The following is a 19559-nucleotide window of genomic DNA, read 5'->3' on the forward strand; positions in this document are numbered from 1 at the left end:
TAATAATAATAAACACTACAGATACAATAGGCTCTCGCAGCAGCGCTGTCGCTGCTCGGGCCTAATAATTTTACAGCTAAGGGAGAGATGTTTTACGATAAAACTTCAAATACCTCCACACAGCAGCAGCTTAAACCAAGTTTTCAAACATTTGCATGACCTAAGTCACATCACACCACTTAAGCCTGCACTACTCATGCCAGATCTGAAGAGCCAGTTCAGATGCTTTTCTGTGTCTATAAACACTCTAATGTTAACAGTTGGTGCCCAGTCCCCAGAGAGCACTCACATGATGGATTACAACATAGGAAGTCCATTTCCTAAAATGTTGGCCATTCTCCTCAGGGATGAGTCACTGCCTGAAGTTCATAATTCAATACCTGCATGACATCCTTGATTATGTTGCCTTAAGCATTAGGCCATGCCACTGATAGAATGCATCTGACTGCTTTAATCCACCCAGGAAGGTTTTGTTTGTGTGTCTCACTGGGGAATCTATCCCAACTCTCACTGCTGCTAAATCTAAATTATTTATCTTTTTTTTTTTTTTAGGTTTGTTAAGGAATTATAATCCATATTTCAGACTCCAGCTTGATTTGTATTTTAAATCCAGACTACCTGTTGAAGGGGTGGAGTTTTCCAGCAATGGATTAGAAAGATTAAAAGAGTAAGAGTAAAATAGATTACTGATCTTTTCAAAATATGCTTGTAATGTCGAGCAAAAGGTTATTAATATCAATTTGATTTAATATTGCTACCTTAAAAAAAGCCAGTTAAAACATTTATAGGGGACAAAATAAAAAAATAAAAATCTTTATAGAAATGCAGTATGAGAATCTGACAGCCTGGCTGATTAGTAGAGGAGGAAGCTGTTGAATGGAAGCACAAAAAACAGGAAAAAGTCTTACCTTTGCTTTAGAGTGGCCAACATATGAGTGTGAGCCCAGAGGAGAATTCAGCTAATTTTCTCTGAGAGCAGTCATTCGTCATTGAGGCAGCTACAGACAACACGGAGAACGCAGTGAAGTGCTTTCCTCCTTTCTGCAGTCAGTCCTCTTGCCTCCTCTGATGGAAAATACAATCAGAGTGGACCACCAACCTGATCGTCTTTGACTCCGCCTCCCACCAAGGCGCTCAAATGCTGTGATAACTGAGGTGTGAGAGGCTGTTTGCATCCTTGCACTATCATAAGCAAATAACCACCAAGGGAGCCATTCTGTTCTTGTTTTGTGTCTTCTTCTAGTTTATTTAAGCATATTTAACAACAGAATTGCCCTACTGTAGTTATAGATGGTTCTGGTAATTAAGGTTACCATAATGAGGTGTAATGAGGCCAGTCTGTGCTCCGACTAATGGGGGTTTTTAGGAAATAAAATAGTTTAGGGATCATCTTAATTAAAACTGATAATCTTTTCAGTACAGAAGATTTTGTAAATTCCATCGATTGTGACAAAATATAATTTACAATGATAAGCAAAAAGATCATGATTACTGGAAAAGGATAAATAAGCAAATCATCTCATTCAGAGCCTCAGGGAAAAAAAAAGGTCAGGTGGGACCTTAGAGTAATAGTGTGAATCAAAGTAAATTCTAACGCTGCTGATCGTTTTAGTTCAATATTTTTGCACAAATCTGAGTTAATCACAAAGCAGCTGCAATTATTCTCAGATTAATTCACACATTTTGTTCAATTGTGTTGAATGAAAAGTGAAAAATGATGAAAAAAACACTGCTCAGATTATTGGTCATTAGAGAAGACATTTAAGTCCAAGTTTTAACATTGTAAGATGTTTCTGGTAAAAATTAGCATCACTATTGATGTGGGCGTAATGTTTTCACTGTGCTGTAGACTTAGGGAAGCTTTTTGTCTTGACCAAACAAATATGCTCCAATTCAACAACTACAGAAATACTTATAAACCCCGACAAAAAAAACTGATTAAAAGTCAAGCAAATTATGTCATATTGATTTATATAGTTTATGTAATATTCTAAGTATATAATTTGACAAGATAAGTTGATGCAAAACCTCCTAGTGAGATATGATGGAGCAGCCAATCATCTCAGTTTGAAATATTAAGGAAAATCTCCTTGTCTGGGACTTTAGGTAATATCTTAGCATCGCAGTGCCCATGAAAGGATAAATTAGCAGAATATAAAACAACTAACAGATTATCTTTGACTTGTAACCACTTTTGCATTCAAACACTTGATGAAGTAGCGTCAGCGTCTGCATGTTTAATTTAAAAAATGAAAACCCCAAAGTAGCATTGAAAAAGCGTAATAAATCAGTGAGAATGCAAATGGGAGAAAGATTGGGGATAATAAAAAAACACATTAAGCTCCCGATTAAAAATTACAGAGAGCTCTGTAGCAATATCACTGTGGTTCACCCCATGGTGACACCTCATTAAGGTCCTGGATGAAACGCTATAGCTGTGGTGACAGAGTATCAGTGAGCACCATGTGCACTGGTATCATTTAAGAAGAACTCAAACCTCAGTTATGAATCGATAGTGGTAGTTGGTTGTGTTAACTGCAGTTATCAATTATTTGTTTAAGCCTCAATAACTTTGAATAATAGGTAAATACAGGCCCATATCAATGGAACAACAAACATGTCCGGTAAATGCTGGTTCCAGGTGTATTTCTGAACCTTTTAACAGTTAATCTAAGGAATCTACTGCTTTAAAAAAATTAAGCTGAAGCTTGAAGATATATTCAATTGTAGTCTGACCATCAGAGGAGACTGAAACTTAGTTCTATGAATGCCTCCTAGACAACCATGTATGAAGGAGAAAGAGCATGGAACATAAATCAGAGAACAGCTTACCCAACGGAGTAGGTTTGCAGTATTTTCTTATAGACTTAAATGTAAAATAAATGCAAATCCTTTTATTGTCCCACAATAGGGAAATTCCCTCTCCGCATTTAACCCATCCCCTTGGGGAGCAGAGGGCTGCCGTTGTATAGTGCCTGGGGAGCAGTGAGAGGTTAAGGGTTTTACTCAGGAACCCAGAGTGGAGGCTGTAGGGATCAATCCGGGTACTTGCAACCTTCTCAGAGAAAAACCGCAGTGCTCTAAGCACCACCACCGCCAACCCTCCTCACACTTCATAAAACTAGTTAATTTATTTTTTCTTAGCTTTCCAATAAATTAAGTAGTTGAAATTTAGAAAGAAATGGAAAGTTTACCAACCATCCCCTGCTTATTCCATCGGGGTCACAGTGGGGCCTGTCTCTGGCAGTCAATGGGCGAGAGGCGGGGTACTCCCTGGACAAGTAACCAGTATGTCGCAGGGCAACACAGAGTCACGCAACCATGCACACAGAAACTCACACCTAAAGCCGGGCATACACTGGACAATTTTTTCAATCGTTGCACGCAGCTGCAGCTTACAGTACACTGTACAACGAAACCGCAGGGTTTAAATGTTTACAGCTCACAATGTATGTTCTGACACTGTGCAGCCCGATGCTCTGATGGGATCTACCTGCTCACACTGCACGTCTAAAAACCATGTCGGACTCAGTTGTGCAGTGAGGTGGTGCTACACGGACTCGTCTATCCGGGGGCCATGTGAGTAGAAGAGGAATATGAACCTCAATAGAGTGAAATACACTGCCTTGGCTATTTGTGCAATTTTGTGTGCTGAAAGCCCTAAAAATAAAAGGCGACGACGTATTTGGACAAAGACATGGCTGAGCAAACGTGGTTGCTACAGTCTGTCAATTTACATAAAGAATGATTTACCCATTAACACCTTACAATGGCTGTCTGAATTTCAAACAATTTTGAATTCCTCCCGACCTCACGATTCCTGATCGGGAGGTGGTCGTGAGAGGCTTATCGCCCCTCATTACCCCCTGTATACTACACCATGCACTAACATTCTGAAAGTCGGCCCGATCAAAAAATTCTCACATGACTTGAGAATCGGCCCAAAAAGGGCAAAAAATTGTGCAATATTAGCGCTTACAGGTTACAGTGGTTACAGGTTTTATGCATACAGGTATGCATAAAACAAAAACCTGACTAAATCGGGAAATAAAACAGAGACAGAGAATACTCTTTGTAATGCATATTACTAAGGGTATTCTGGACTGATGCAGTATGCTGGCCTGATGCGGTATGCTGAGCTGACAGAACACCGGCTTAAGGACAATTTAGTGAACCCAATTAACCTAACAGTCATGTTTTTTGGCTGTGGGAGGAAACCAGTACCCAGAGAGAACTCATGTGTGCACAGAGTAGAACATGCAAACTCAATGGTAAATGGTAAATGGCATGTACTTATATAGCGCCTTTATTCAAGCCAAGAGACCTGACCAAAGCGCTTTACACTACATTCATTCACCCATTCACACACACACTCACACACTGATGGTGGCAAGCTACATTGTAGCCACAGCTGCCCTGGGGCTCACTGACTCAATGCAGAAAGACTCCAAGGTCAGGAATCGAACCCAGAACCTGCTTGCTACAAAGCAATAGTGCTACAAGCTCCCGCACCGTGCAGCCCCTCTAAAGCTATTGTTATGCGAAAAGAAATGGCCAAAACCACTCCCTCTATACTAGAAGTTTCCATGTCTGGAAGTTTTCAATCCAAAAGAAGGCTTTTTAAAAAAACAGTTTCATTTTCAAAAACATATTTTTTGTTGTTGTTACTTCTCATATTTCATTTTTCTTTCCATGTTATTTTACATAAATTTATTCTAAGCTCATCTGTTTGGATTATTTTCTTTTAATATGGGGGTAACTAGACCTGTAGTCAGTATTCATTTTTCTATTTTACTTATAGTTTGCTTTATTGGATAACATGAGATTAGCACTTTATGAACACTGAATAGTTTATATAAAAAAAACATGATTTTGCAAGATGCTTTACACCTCTAATACTGACCCAGGCCTTGAAACAGTGTGACATAAATGTCTGAACATTTTTAAAGCTGAAAGTTGCTTTTGTATGGCCCTGCGTGGGTCTGAGTTTTAAGGAAATCTTTAATTCAAATCTGAAGTGTACACCTCATTACTTACGTAAAAAAAAAAAACATAGTGACCCTGGCAGCAGCAACTCTATGATTATGAGTGTAACTGCAGTTTCTTAAAGCTGAGATCCTAAGAGGTTGGGAAAAAAAAAAAAAAAAGAAAGAAAGAAAAATCCGAAGTTACCCTGAACCAGGATCAGCACAGACAAAAATAAGCAATTTTATTAAACTAAATTAGGTATAAGGAACATGTCTTACAAACTGTGTGGAGAAACAAAGAATTAACTGGGGATGGAATGGAAGTGAATTTTAAATTGAAGCAAGGCTAAATTAAATGGGCTTTAAATATATAGGGAGGCTGGTCTAAAGAGACTAAGGCAAAAACAATCAGTCGTGTGGGTGGAAAAGCACATAGACAAAGTAAAACAAGACAAACAGAACCCTCTCCTCATTTCACAGTTTGCACATCCTATTTTCATCTCCTTGACTCCTCTCTTCTTGCAATGTTTTTACCTGCAGCAAAGCTGAGATAATGAAATGATACACAGCAAGAGAGGAGGATTTATAATGAGATGCAGCATTCTTATCTCTGAACCATAATTCTAAATCTACATTAAATAAGACATTTGACGCAGCTGCATCGGCTGTGGTTGTTTACTCATTCCCTCCCTGTTGGTTTTACAATCTCTGCCAGATGTGCATTTAATGTGTGTAAACATGTGCAATTCTCGTTTATTCATTTGATAACATTCACAAATATTCTGAAACCAATTTTTAGGTCATGTTCTGGAAGAAATCTTCCTTAAATGTGACCATTTTCATCGCTGCTTACAAAAGGACATAATATGCAAGATAAGCAATAATATCTTATTCTGTGAAATAGAAATAACAATAAAGACGCTTATTACACCCTAATACGATGTGAGGCACGGTCAATCCATCTAAACAGGGTGATGGGATAAAACATTTCATATCTTTTTTACTTATTTATTCTCCGTTTCTGCTGTTTTGTTCTTAATAAAATCTTATGAAAAGGAAACTGGTTCCAAAAGAGGATTAAAAATTTTGGACCACTGAATGTCCCTCAGTTTGCATTATTGGGCAAGATGTGGGAACAGCGAAAATAAGATATAGTTTTTTTCTTTTAAGATTACCTACATGTCTAATACTGACACAGAGAATTTTTTTTTCCTTTAACCTTACCGAAGGCATACTTAGCATGTCTATGAAATATAAAAGAGAAATAGCCTTCGGATTGCATTGCTGTTTACTTCTATATATTTGGGATTTATATTTGATGAAAACTTTATTTAATAGGCATATTCATGCATCCATCTTCTTCCACTTGTTCCATCAGGGTCATGCCTGTCTCTGCAGTATATATATGGTGGAGCTTATGAACTCAAATTTTGTTGATTAACACTTTAAGGCAATGAAATCAGGTGTTTTCTGTAATGTTCAGGAAATTTTCAGTCTGGCTTCTGCACCTGTTGACAGGTATGCTGGTTCCCTCTTGATGAGCAACTTACTTTAATTTCACTGGGACAGATTATTTTTTTGTTGTTTTTTTAAAGAAAAATTCTAAATTAATATTTTATTTTGCTAAATTAGAATTGAGTACATTTAGGTTATTACTTTTTATAGTTTATTTGAATGCTAGTGTGAATTCATTATTTTTTTATAATGGGAATGAATGTATGTAAACTTTAAGCACAAGTGTAATCGCAACACAAAGCTAAAATTTAAGTTAATTTTGACTTCACATAAATTTTGTAAAAAATATTTGCACTGGATTGTGGTTAAGGCGGTTGACTCACGGTGACAGGAGTCTTATTAGATGGAGTTTGCATGTTTGCTTCAAGCAATTATAAGTTTTCAGTTGCTACTACATTTTCCCTTATGGGGTCTTGGTTATGAACAGATATGTGGTTTTGCAAAGATGTGCATGTCCGTAGTGGCCTTGTGATAGAATAAATGTTTGGTTAACTCCTGTTTCTAAATTGCCCTTTAGCGTGGGTGGGTACGTCTGTGGTGGCTGTGATTGAAAGGCTGCCTCTACACAGTTTGTCCTAACTGTCACCTATTGATCATTGGAGTAAGGCTTCATCTTTTGTATTGTCTGGAGGTCGGTAAATGTACTTTTTCTTCATAAACCTGTCTGCTACCATTTACAGGTGAGAAAATATCACTAAAAAGAAAGGTTATGAAAAGTATCATAGTACACATGGCAATTTACTGTAGATTATGGCTTGGAATTTAGGAAAAATAACAATAAAAATATTTTAATACAGTGTATCAAACAATAGCAATGTGAGGTAGAAAAAATATAAAGGGAGCTGGTCAGGAAATAGCCTTGGTTGACATTTTGAGCATTTTGGTGAGACATTCACAGACATCTTCAATTTTCTATCTTTTTTTTTTAGAGGAAAAATTATATTGACTATTTTCTTGCCAATTTTCTTCTTCAGTCCCCGGCTGTTTTATTTTATGGCTTTTATCAGGACTGACACACTGATACACTGAACTTCATCATCATTCTACATCATCCCAGATAATAAGTTAAACCGAACCACACAATCTTAAGAAAGAAACAGGAATATAGCGATTAATAAATGTATAAACCTATCTATATAAATAAATGGTTTGCAAAGTAAAATATTTTAAAAGTGTCATGATCCTGCCCTTTGTGGACTTTTTGGTTCTGTTTAAGTTTATTTTGGAGTTTTTAATTTACATTTTTATTTATGTTATTCTATGTTTTCTTGGTCATTGTTTTTTTTTCCAATTGGCAACATTTTAGTTGATTTGTAGTTATAATTTGAGCAGTGTTGTGTTTTTTGTATTGCTCTCTGTTGCCCTCTTGTGCAAGTTTCCTTTCCCCTAGCTCCCTTCTAGTTCCTTCTATCCACACCTGCTCCATATCAGCTGATTAACCCAGTCTTTGTTCTGTCTCTAATATATACTCTTCCTGTGCAGTTCCTCTCTGCTGGTTTCTCTTTATTGCTGTGATCCTCATGTATTTTTCTCTCTGGCAGCTCCTAGTTTTGATTTATTGTTTATTGTTCCTGGATTTCTGTTTCTGCTGCTATCTAAATAACTAAATCAGTAGGAACTCATCACTAGGGTTTAGGTCCTCAACTACCTTCCAGCACACCTGACAAATAGAGGGACAAATCAAAATAAGTGATGATTCTATTGGGTTTACTTTAAAAAGTAATGCATAAACAAACCCATGATTTTTCATATTAAGCCATGAAACAGTACTAGTGTTACATCAATTAAAGTTTAAACTATTTATGAATTATGAATTACTTTAAGGGGAAAATGATGAATAAGAACAATGCAAACTCAATTGTCACAGCTTTTACAATCAAGGGGAAGATTGTTAACTTGAGAGCTTCTCATAAGAGTCACTTAAAGGTATGGAAGTTTATTGCTAAAAATGCCTTTTGTAATTAAAGAGTTGATTGGAAGAAGAAGTTTGGTACCAAAAGATACACACCCAAAGTAGGGAAGCTAGTTTCTCTTATATTAAGAATATTAAGATTATAAAGAAATTATATTTCTAAAGTATGCATATGTTATATTCAGCACTGGAAAGGGCTACTGTTTTACTAGTTACTCAGCAGGCAGTTATGACACATTCCATGAGGAGTGTGAGCTATGGGAAATATAAAATATAAAAAAAGGCAGTTCAGACGTCAAATCAAAGGAAAAATTAAGCATAAGGGAAAATTGTGGTAGAAAAACGTATAAAGTGGGATTTTTTTTGAAAAAGTTTTTCAATATACTCTAACCAGAACTCAAATAGGGGAAAAGCTTTAGTTTCATCTGGTTTTATTTTATAAAAAATCTTAAAGAAACCTTTGGCTATCGCATTATTAATCAATTAAATTAAAAAATAATCAACAGTTTAATCAATTTGCAAAATAATCATTAGTTTCAGCAATGGTATATGTATATGTACAGCAAACTAAGGGATTATTGTAATTTTGCCAAGTTGTGGCAAAAAAACATGATAGGTGAAGTCAGATTGTTGATCATCAGCAGACCTTTTTCAGTATCAAATGCAAATAACTTGTTATGAGAACTAATTATCATGATAGTAAAAGTTTCATAAAAGTTTAGAAAAGTCTGAAGTCCCATTGTCTCTTTTTCTCATTAACAAAATCCTTCAGGATGGTGGTGTTCTGCTGCATTCAGGCAAAACAAACTTGTGGAACAATTAGGTGCACTAATCTCACTAAAGCAAGCCTTTACTCACCTATGAATAATTCAGTACTTAACCAGCTGAAGCTGATAACAACGAAACATATTTCTCTCTGCCAAATGGGGGCTGGAGCTGGAAGTGTTTTTTCTTCCCCTGGCAGACAAAGCGGAGAGAGAGCAGGACTGCCAAATTGTAATCGGTTTAATGCCCGCAGTCAGCCAAAATGAGACAACATCAGTTATGAGAGGATGCAGTGAGAATTGTGGTGCAATAATGTCTCTTCAAGATGCCTATCCGCCAGGAAGGCAAGGAATCTGACCTTTAAGCAGTTCTGATATTTGTTTCTTGAGAGTTAGCACAGACTGAGCAAAGAATGTGCAGAAACTGCCACAAAATTGGCATGTCTGTAGGTTGAAAACAGTTGATAGTTGCAAGTGTAGTGTTGTTGCGAAATACATAGAAAAGGGGAGAAACGTTTCATTGACTGCAGTATTGCTGTAGATGCATTTCAAACACTGAGCCATTCTTCAAGCCACAGAAACGCTGTCAGGTTGTCATTTCTAAAACAGCGTCTAACAGGAGTTCATGACCCGAGGAAAATAAAAGGCTGTTCAGCGGTGATTTTCAGAAAAACAAAAAAAAAAAAAGCTGTTGTACCTCTTTCCTTGTTCACACCTCAAAGATCCAAATGCAGACAAGCTTGATACACTGAAGCCATGTTCCCATGATATGGAGTGTTTTTGTTTTCAGCTCAAGTCTTTTTTGAAGTAAAAGTGAGGAGAGTCCAGTGACTGTGGGGATTTACAGCAAGCAGTCAATGTTTATTTTTTTTCACTTAGCTTTTTCTTTCTTTTGATATTAGAGCTTCACCCTACTGTACCATCATTCATTCATAATCATCTATTTAATGTCTCATAATGACTATACTGACTGACATGGGAAAAATAAAACACCTTCCATGGTTTAATAGGTTTTCAGTAATACCTCTGGCAGCAATAATCGTTTAAATTCACTTTGACTTATCGCTTTCTCATACCAATTTGTGCCCCGTTTGTCTTTACAACTGGTTTGATTTTCTCCAAACATGCAATTATGACCATAAACTTTAGCATCGTCCTTTCAAAGGACTACTGTACATAATTCTTGCGGTTCATTCAGATGCAGCTTTGTAGACATTGAAATTTAACGTCACCTTCCACCATTTTAACTACAACGTTACAACATTTGGATTTATTCCTCTTGTATCAAAGAATAGATCTATTTGGTAGAAGAAGATCATGATCAATTTAGTATCTACTATGCTGAGCTCTTGTGTCTTCATAACAAGCAGATTATCATATTTTTGCTACATCAATTGACAATAGGAGCGAAGGCTCTGTAAAGTGACCTAAAGCAAACTCCAAAAGGAATCTAGAAGGATTAAGCTTTATTCCCCAATAATGTTTTAATTATAAGTCCCTAACAGACACAAGTTCCATAAGTTTTAGACATTTGCAATGAATGTTCTGGAATATTGACAGGCAGAATGGTAGAATTCTGAGCAAAGAATGTGCAAAAAACTGGGTGACAAACAGAGACGTAGCAGGCTTAAGCTGGCAGATGAATGTGGATCCTGCTGTTGAAAGGCTGAAATGCCTGATTGCAGGCCTGAGATGGCAGGCAATTGCCGGCTCCGAACCCTGCATATATATATTTCTATGGAGGCTGTGCCATATTAAGGGCCGTCCAAAACCCAAGTCACTAAATAGGGCACTAGTAATTACTTCATTTAAGATGAGTGTCTGGACATCTAGAGTAGGGGTATTCAATGTTTCCCAGGCCAAGGACCCTCAAACTGATGGCGAGATGGAGCGGGGACCGCCTACATGTAATTATATATATATATATTGTATTGTATGTCATGTAACGAAAGTAATTTCGCCCTGGGATTATTAAAGTATTTCTGATTCGGATTCCTCATTGATGGGACAGGTGTTGTGAATGAAACGGTGCCCAGCTGATAAGAGCTCCTGTGTGTCACTGAATATGTGCATTGATGACTGAAAGACATCTTCTGCCTCCATTTTTCTGTTTACGACAGTGTGATGAATTCATGTTATGGTGGATTTAAAGACATTTCAATGAGTGGAAAAAATTGCAAGGGGGAATATAAAACAAAAGGTCTTATCCATTAAAACTTTCACAACCCTCATTCAGTACCTCAGCCTACCCCTAGGGGTTGCGGACCCCCTGTTGAAGACCTCTGATATAGAGTATGAATCGAGTGGACTTGATATTTAACACTATGCACCTTGAAAACTAAGTATTTTCCATTGTCACTGGATGAGTAGATATATCTCAGATTGCTTTGAGAGAGCTCTCCTTGCAAAGCATCATGGTATATGTTGTGGTGTTGACAAATAACAAAAATGTCAGAGGCACTATAAAGGGAGGCGGAGTTACATGATCAACGGAGAGCAAAAAGTAGTGATTATCTTTCTTAACTGAGTTGACTATAAAGTCCACTGTATAGTCCCCACTCTAGTGACTAAGGGATTAAGGGGTTAGGGCGGACGTTTCGACACAGCCTTGTATGCAACGGCCGTGCAACGGCAGCCTAATAGCGGAGAAAACATCTGCATCTAAATGTAGCTGCATCTTTGTCACACCTGTCACAGAAAATCAGAGGTTCGGAAGAAGAAAAATTATGCCATTAAAAAGCCCTATTTAAAATAGATTTTTTTTTTACTCTGTAAGTATTATCTTCTAGAAAGGAACAAATGTTTGATATCATGTCAAACTGCATCTCAAAGCCACAGCAATGCATATGTGGTGTATTTGTGTTGCCCTAGCAACGGTTGATTTCTTTACAATGGAAAGAAGAGGCTGTCCCATTCTCGTTTATACCCTCCACCCTCAAACAAGATGCCCACCACAGCTGCAAGTGTGACTTTTCAGAGTGACACTCTATAGCAGGCATCCCCAAAGTCGGTCCTCGAGGGCTGCTGTCCTGCAGGTTTTAGAGGTTTCTCTGCTTTAGCACAGCTGATTCTGATGATTGCAGTTCAACAAAAGCCTGTTAATCAACTATCAATGTAAATCAACTGTGCTGGAGCAGGGAAACCTCTAAAACCTGCAGGACAGCGGCCCTTGAGGACAGACTTTGGGGATGCCTGCTCTATAGTCAAGGTTTAGTGCATAGGGGGCGGTTTGGGATTGGGCCAATGACTGAAAGGGCTGAAGCAGGTAGATCAAACTGGTGGCAGGTAGAAACTGTCCAGAACATGACCAGGGTCTGAAGCTGAAAGAATCCAATGAGAGCAGGCTGAGAAGGGAAAAACAGGAATGTTGGCAGAGAAAACTGACATGGTAGTGATCCTAATAGAGGAATGGAAAAGATGATCTGGTAGGTAAAAATTGAAAGGCAGATATTAATTGGTAAAGTAACAGCTTAGAAGAATGAGGGTGAATAAGAGGCTAGCAGGTGTACCATCCTATTCTGATTAGCAGTGTAGAGAGTAGTAAACACCCAGTTAGCCAGTTAGCTTTCAGCCCTTCTAAACCAAAATATTTCCCTTCTTAAAAATGTTTTCCATCATTTCCACCAATTTCAATCTAATAAATATAATTCATGTGTTCAGCTCAGTCTGAGGACAATGTGAAAAAAATGAAAGTTGTAACAACAAACCACACACCAGAAAGATCTATAAGTTGATCAATACACCCAGGAGCAGCAGACATATGAGACATCCCTGTCACTGAAGATAAATGTGTCATCTCTGCACCTTGGTCAGGAATGATGGCAGGTGGGTTTGGGAGGGGGGTAAAAACGATCACGGATGCCTGAGCTCTAAGTTTTAGCTAAAACTCTCATCGTAAAGTTCTTGGACTGTTGAGGAGGCAGTAAATACATCAGCCTGAACAATAACCTGAGAGAAGAAATTGCCTATGTATCTTCCTTTAGTTATTATTGATGCATTTGGCACATCCTAACCTCCGTTAAGGTGGTGATGTGCTCTATGCACAGCAAAAGGCAAGTACCACCAGCCTTTAGGCAGTTAGTTTAATCTGTGGAACCAAATGTTCCTTTTACTTCTTTAGAGGAGCAAAACCCATGCTAATCAGGTAAATGTTTCACAAAGCCATAGGCATATGTCATACCTTTTTGAATACCTTTTATCTGGGGGCTATTTGATGTTGTCGGTGGATTTTCATGTAGTCAAACTGAGACATACTCCCACATCATTTTTCTTCAGAGAGGGAAAATGTCTTTATTTTGCATCCAAACACCAGCAAGATTAAATACCACCCCAAAAAGAGACAGTGCAACTCAGGTGAAACAAATGCTTTAGCAAATTTATCTTGGTAATGCAATACAACAAGTTAAACATAGAACACACAGAATTGAATTAAGATGTCACACAAAAGCGATAAAAAAGATTTATACTAGAAATGTTATGGAATGTCCTATAGAGTAATGGACAAAAAGGTGCAGTTGTTAATCAGCTAGTTACTGAAACAATTCAAAATGATGGTAAGCCAAAAATATATTTTTTGTTAACAGTAGGTTTTGTTTAAGTATATTCCAAAAGTTGCGAAAGGTGCACAAGCAATAAGGAAATCCAGCTCCTTATGAATGTATACAATTCAATAAGAGGAAGACTGCACAGAAAATAATTATCTAGCAGACAGTCAGGGTTACCAACAAAGGCAATTACTAAAGAAGCTGGCTATTCACATAAAGCTGTATCTAAACATAGAGTTGAGTGGAAGGAAAAACTGTGGCCAAAAATGTTTACTCTGAAAAGTGCACATAAATAAAGATGCAAATGCTGGACATATAATTAGAATATCCTTTGAAAAAAGTGATTTTCTTTTTCAATAATGCTGTTCCAAAAGTGAATTTGTATAGATTCATTTGTTACACTTCCTATTAAAATAAATAAAGGGAACATAGTATAACTTCGATAACATGAAAGTTTTACGAAATCAATTAGGAAGCAGGACAGATTAACAATCAACTTCACATTCCCTAGTCCAAATGGAATAGACAATAGTTGGAAATTTTAGGCAGACCGAATAAAGGAGTGGTTCTGCAGGTGGGGACCACAGAGCACTTCTGTTTCTGACTGATGTTTTGGTCACTTTTGAATAATGGTGGTGCTTTCATACTTATGAGGCGGACTCTACATTCCATACAAGTGGCTCAGGCAGTGTAGGTTATCTAGGATGGTAAATCTGTGTGAGCTGTGGCAAGATGGTTTTCTGTCTCTGTCAGCGTAGAGGCTGGAGGTGCTACCAGGAGGCAGAGCAGCACACCAGGAGATGTGGAGGAGGCAGTAGGAGCGCATCAACCCAGCTGCAGGACTGCTAGCAATGCCTTTGTGCAAGGAGGAACAGGAGGAGCACTGCCAGAGCGAAATGCAAAATGACCTCCAGCAAGCCACAAATGTGCATGTGTCTGCACAAATGGTTGGAAACTCACTGGCAGAACTCGGAATGTTTTGTTCTAAATGTACAATTTTTGTACATTTCAGACTATAAATTGGTTGTTTAGGTTTTTTTAATGATTGGAAAATTTGTCATATACTTTTTTGTTGTTGCAAAGGCTAAGTTTCAAACCTCAAACTTTTATGATTGCTCTAAGAAGGGATCAATCAATAACTATTTTATCAGACTGCAGCTTCAATCCCTGATCAAAGGTAACCTAACTAGGGTACAGTATAAGATATCATAACTTAAAGTTAATCCAATTGCATAAAAGCTTCTGTTTTCTCTGTACAATACTCTTGCAGCATTTATTTATCTGCATTTTTGTGCTGAAATAACCAAAAACTACCTTAATTATTGTCCATATATCTTACACTTAAATTTTTAGGTTTACACAGGAAGTTGTTTAAATGGTCTAGTTCTGTTGATGACACAATCAAAGGGAAGACTGCTGACTTAATAGTTGTCCAAAGGACAATCATTGACACCTTGCACAAGGAGGACAACACACAAAAATTATTGCTGAAAATGCTGGCAGTTCACATATTATTGTGTCCAAGCATGTTAACAGATGAGCAGGGTAAAAGAAAAGATGTGCTAGAAAAAACTGTACAAGCGACAGTAATAACCACACCCGGGAGTGGACTGTGAAACGAGACCCATTTAAAAATATGGTGGAGATTCAGAAAGCAAGACTTCAGGCTGAGTCAGTGCATGTAGGATTGCCACACACAAACAAGACATGGCTTTCAGCCAGTGGCGGAATCAGCCATTTTGGCTCCCCCAAAAGAACTTTTAGTCAGGGGGCCATCCTCCATGTCAGCCTTAATGTCCCATTTTGGTCGGAAGGGAGCTGTCATTCAATGGAAAACGATAAAAACGAATCTAATTGTTTTTAAATATAAGTATTTGCATTTGATGCACTTTGGGACTTAATGTGTCTTTCTAACTAGACAGGAGCCTTCTTTTGTGAGATCTGGGACTATTTATAAAACATGTTTAGTTTTAGCCAATATTAGTATTATCTAAATATTGCTTTCTTTTCTTTCTTATTTCATACCCTGCTTTATCTCTCTCTTTCTTGATCTCTCCTGCTGCTCGCTAGACTCACACACTGTATCAATGGAGGTTTTACCTGATGAGAAGGATCATCCATTCTTATATATCGATAGGGGTGAGTTGGTGGTATATTGTGCCATGATTTATTGTCATTTTTCAATTCTTTTCTACTCTTCTTGAGGTGCAAGTGTGCAGCTGAATCTTGTCCAGCGTTACTGACTCTCCTGTGCTGTACTATGCATTAATGTAGTTGTCTGGTTTCTCCAATATAAGAGGGTCTACAGTCTTCACTGCACTGGATCTCAAACACAATGCTCAGCTTAGGTTTGGCTGTTCTGTCTTAAGGACGAAGCAGTATATGTCTGAGTGTGTAGTTGGGTTTGAAATTCACCGCTATGTTGTGTTTAAAGAGAAACCTTCTGATTTTCTCTGAAATTCACTATTATGGAATTACAATGTTTTTGCATCTCTTTTCTCCTGTGTGTTGCATGCAGTGTTGTTCTTCCTGCGGGTTGTTTGGCTGACTTAACAAATGCCTAGTTTGGATAACCACATGCTTCAAGTGATTTCTTAGTATGTGTTTTTTTTCCTTTTGTTTTCCTCTGCAATTAAGGGAATATTGTCAGCCCAGTAACTCAGAGTTTTGATCACAGAAAGTTGATGTTCCGCTGGATGATGTGAGTCAAAATGAAGGTATTGGTCTGTATGTGTAGGTTTCTGGTAAACCTCAGCATTAAGACTTCCATCGACCTCAATGTGCACAGCCCAGAAAGGGCAACATGGCACTCTCAACACAGCCAAAACCATCAATACATGATTAAAGGTCCACTATATTAGGATTTAGCTTTATATTCACCTTTGAGACTGCAATGGCTTTGATTGATATTAAACATCAATTAATGGATATGAAACACTTTATCCTTGCACAAGCACTAGCATTTTGCAAGTTCCATACCAGTATGATTTAAAGATCTGTCATCTACAGATTATGGCACAGGGAGAGCATTAATAACACCTGGAAAAGATTCAAGGTTTTGTTGTTTTCACAGACAGACAGATTTGATTAACACTGACAGAACATTATTCAAAAGCAGAGAACCGTTCATTATAAATAACCAATATCAAAGAAAAGTCCTGCAGAATATTTCACATAACTTGCAAAAACAGCATTTTCCCCCCAAATGCATTGGTTTTAAATCTGCAAGCATAATGTTTGGTTATTTAGCTGAAGTGGTAGGAATTACATGGCAGCAAAAATGTATTTTAGAAAAGGGTTAAACAAAAAAAGGTTACCTTTCTTGTGTATTTCCTCTGAAAATCCTTTTAAATTCACATTTATTTTTTCAGATCATACACATTTTGATGTCAGAAAACATAATCTGTATGAATAACAAAGCAATTATCAATTTATGATCTTATTTTGTAAGACGTCAGGAAGATACCATAACATCCTGGATTTATGTTTCAAACTGCCCAAGCTGTATGTCATGTTTTAAGAGATTGCTCTAACCCACATGCAGTACACTCATAGGAGGCATGATTTTAAGAGTGAAAAAACAATGAGTGATGCTACCACTCACTCTCCATAGGGTGGGTCTGATGCCGCAGCTTCCTTGCCTTAAGATCAGTGCGACCCTGTCGCTACCACTACTGTGGGTCAGCCTGCTGCTAGCCTTATGCCGCCACCAAGCCAGTTCAGTTTCCTCTTTGGTCTCAGCTGCCACCTTCATTACCCCCTGATGTCCTCACCTCTTAGGACTTTAAAAGACTCATTTGGCCCCACACAATCTCTAATCATACAATCAGATCCCCCACAAATTAAAACATCTGAATCGTTTTGAATTTTTTGGGGGGAAAAATTAGGACTTTCTCCTTTCCTTCTAACTTCATCAGCTACCTGCTAGCCAGCCTTTCCCAAGCCATAGCCCCTTAGTGGGCAAGTTCTAGAGCCAGAGTCCCTTAGCGGGCCAGTTTCCAACCAGAGCCCCTTAGTGGGCCAGTTCCAGAGCCAGGGCCCTTTAGCGTGCCAGTCCCGGAGCCAGGGCGCCTTCAGCGGGCTAGTCCCTGAGCCAGGGCCCCTAAGCGGGCCAGTTCCCAAGCCAGGGCCCTTTAGTGGGCCAGTCCCGCAGCCAGGGCGCCTTCAGTGGGCTAGTCCCCGAGCCCCCCTAAGCGGGCCAGTTCCCGAGCCAGGGCCCCTTAGCGGGTCAACCAGGGCGCCTTAAGCGGGCTAGTCCCCGAGCCAGGGCCCCTTAGCGGGCCAGTTCCTGAGCCAGGGCCCTTTAGCTGGCCAGTCCCCAAACCAGGGCCCTGTGGCAAGCCAGTCTTCCCTTCTCCATTGTATTTCTTGTTTACCCTCTGTCGCCCTCTTGTGTCAGTCTCCTCCTCCTAGCTCCCTTCTTGATTCCTCTGTCCACACCTGCTCCCAATCTACTGATTATCCCGGTCTTTGTTCGGTCTCCCATTCATACACCTCCTTTTCAGTCTCAGATTTATACATCTCCTGTTTAGTCACTGTTTGCTGGTTCCTCATTTTTTCTTGGCTCCTTGTGTGTATATTTCTTGATGTCCCTAGGTATTTTTTTTGTGTGTTTTTTTTTTTATTCATTTGCAACCCTTCTGTTATCCAATATGCTAGTAAACCACCTTCAGCTTCAGTCTCTGCATTGGGGTCCTCTTCAAACCTCCAATCAACCGGAGGGCTTTGACATCCACAGGGAAGCTGGGTTTTGACATCCACATGATCCAGGATTGTGTTGGGATGGAGGAGAATCTGAGAATGTTAAGACTGAGGAATTTCTGTCGGATCCAGTTGAGAGGCTTGGTTTGAACGGTGGAGTTATCATTATTCATATTTTTCTATAAACACACTGACACAAATCCAAGAAGGATTTATTCTTACACTGTGGGAAAGCAGTTTATTTGACTTCTGTGGGATATAACTCTCTACTCCTGATATAAAAAAAATATATAAATGAAGACAAAAAAGCCTTTCAAATGTTCATGGCTGGATTTATATGCCTGGTTACAGAGTCAGTCTAAGCATCCTGTATGCAGTTTGTATTTACAGTTTTAAAGCTTCTCTCATGCTGAGCGAGAAAGAAATCTTTCAGTCAATAATTGTTGATCTATTTCAGCATCTCTTTCAGCTAGTAGATTTTTTTTTTCTCCAACCCTGATATATGGAAGCTTCCCAAACATATAACATTTGTGTATTAATGCACACATCCTCTTCAAATGATCTGTTAAATACAACATAGTATTTGACAACTTTCAAAACTCAACTTTGAGGGTAAAGTCAAATTTGTTATGTATTTGAGCATTAAGTGCAGTGCGAGTCTTATGTTTTTAACAAACATCCAAGCCAGGGCTGTTTTTTTTTAGACAGGTCAAACTGTAATCTTAGTTTTTTTTAGGAGCAATTGCAACTTAGGTTTTAAGTTTTTGAGGGAATGAGTACATTTCAGCTGTTAAACTTTGAGATATCTCCAGTTGAAGGGGAGTGAAGAATAATAAGAAGAGAAGCTGGAGAGAGAAATTCAGATAAGGTCTAAAGCAGGGGTAACCAAATAAAAATCATCAGTGGCGAATAAAGAAAATCACCAACCAGTAGATGTCCGGAGACATTTTTAATTATAAGCTGTAACTTTAAACAGAATTTAACACTGAAATAAAATGAGGTTTTTACGCATCCATGTAATACATTGAATTTTCAAATAAAAAAATATAAGAGAAAAGTAGAAAAAGTACAGAGTACAGAACAAGAATTGTTCAGTTTGGTATATAGACAATTTCCTGATTCACATATTTTATAAAACACCTGAACTGACAGTTGT

At 38.2% G+C, this 19559-nt stretch overlaps 1 protein-coding gene across 1 annotated transcript in view; it reads right to left on the minus strand.

The window, feature by feature from the left end:
* LOC107102260 (alpha-1A adrenergic receptor-like) overlaps positions 1-1045 on the minus strand; it is a 25665-nt gene extending 24620 nt beyond the window's left edge. The window contains exon 1 of the mRNA XM_015401488.1: positions 909-1045. The gene's annotated coding sequence lies outside the window, so the exon portion shown is untranslated. The remainder of the gene's footprint in view (positions 1-908) is intronic.
* Positions 1046-19559: the final 18514 nt, after the last annotated feature.

This window comes from Cyprinodon variegatus, unplaced genomic scaffold (assembly GCF_000732505.1).
Source record: "Cyprinodon variegatus isolate N-32 unplaced genomic scaffold, C_variegatus-1.0 Scaffold32, whole genome shotgun sequence".
Classification (NCBI taxonomy): Eukaryota; Metazoa; Chordata; class Actinopteri; order Cyprinodontiformes; family Cyprinodontidae; genus Cyprinodon; species Cyprinodon variegatus.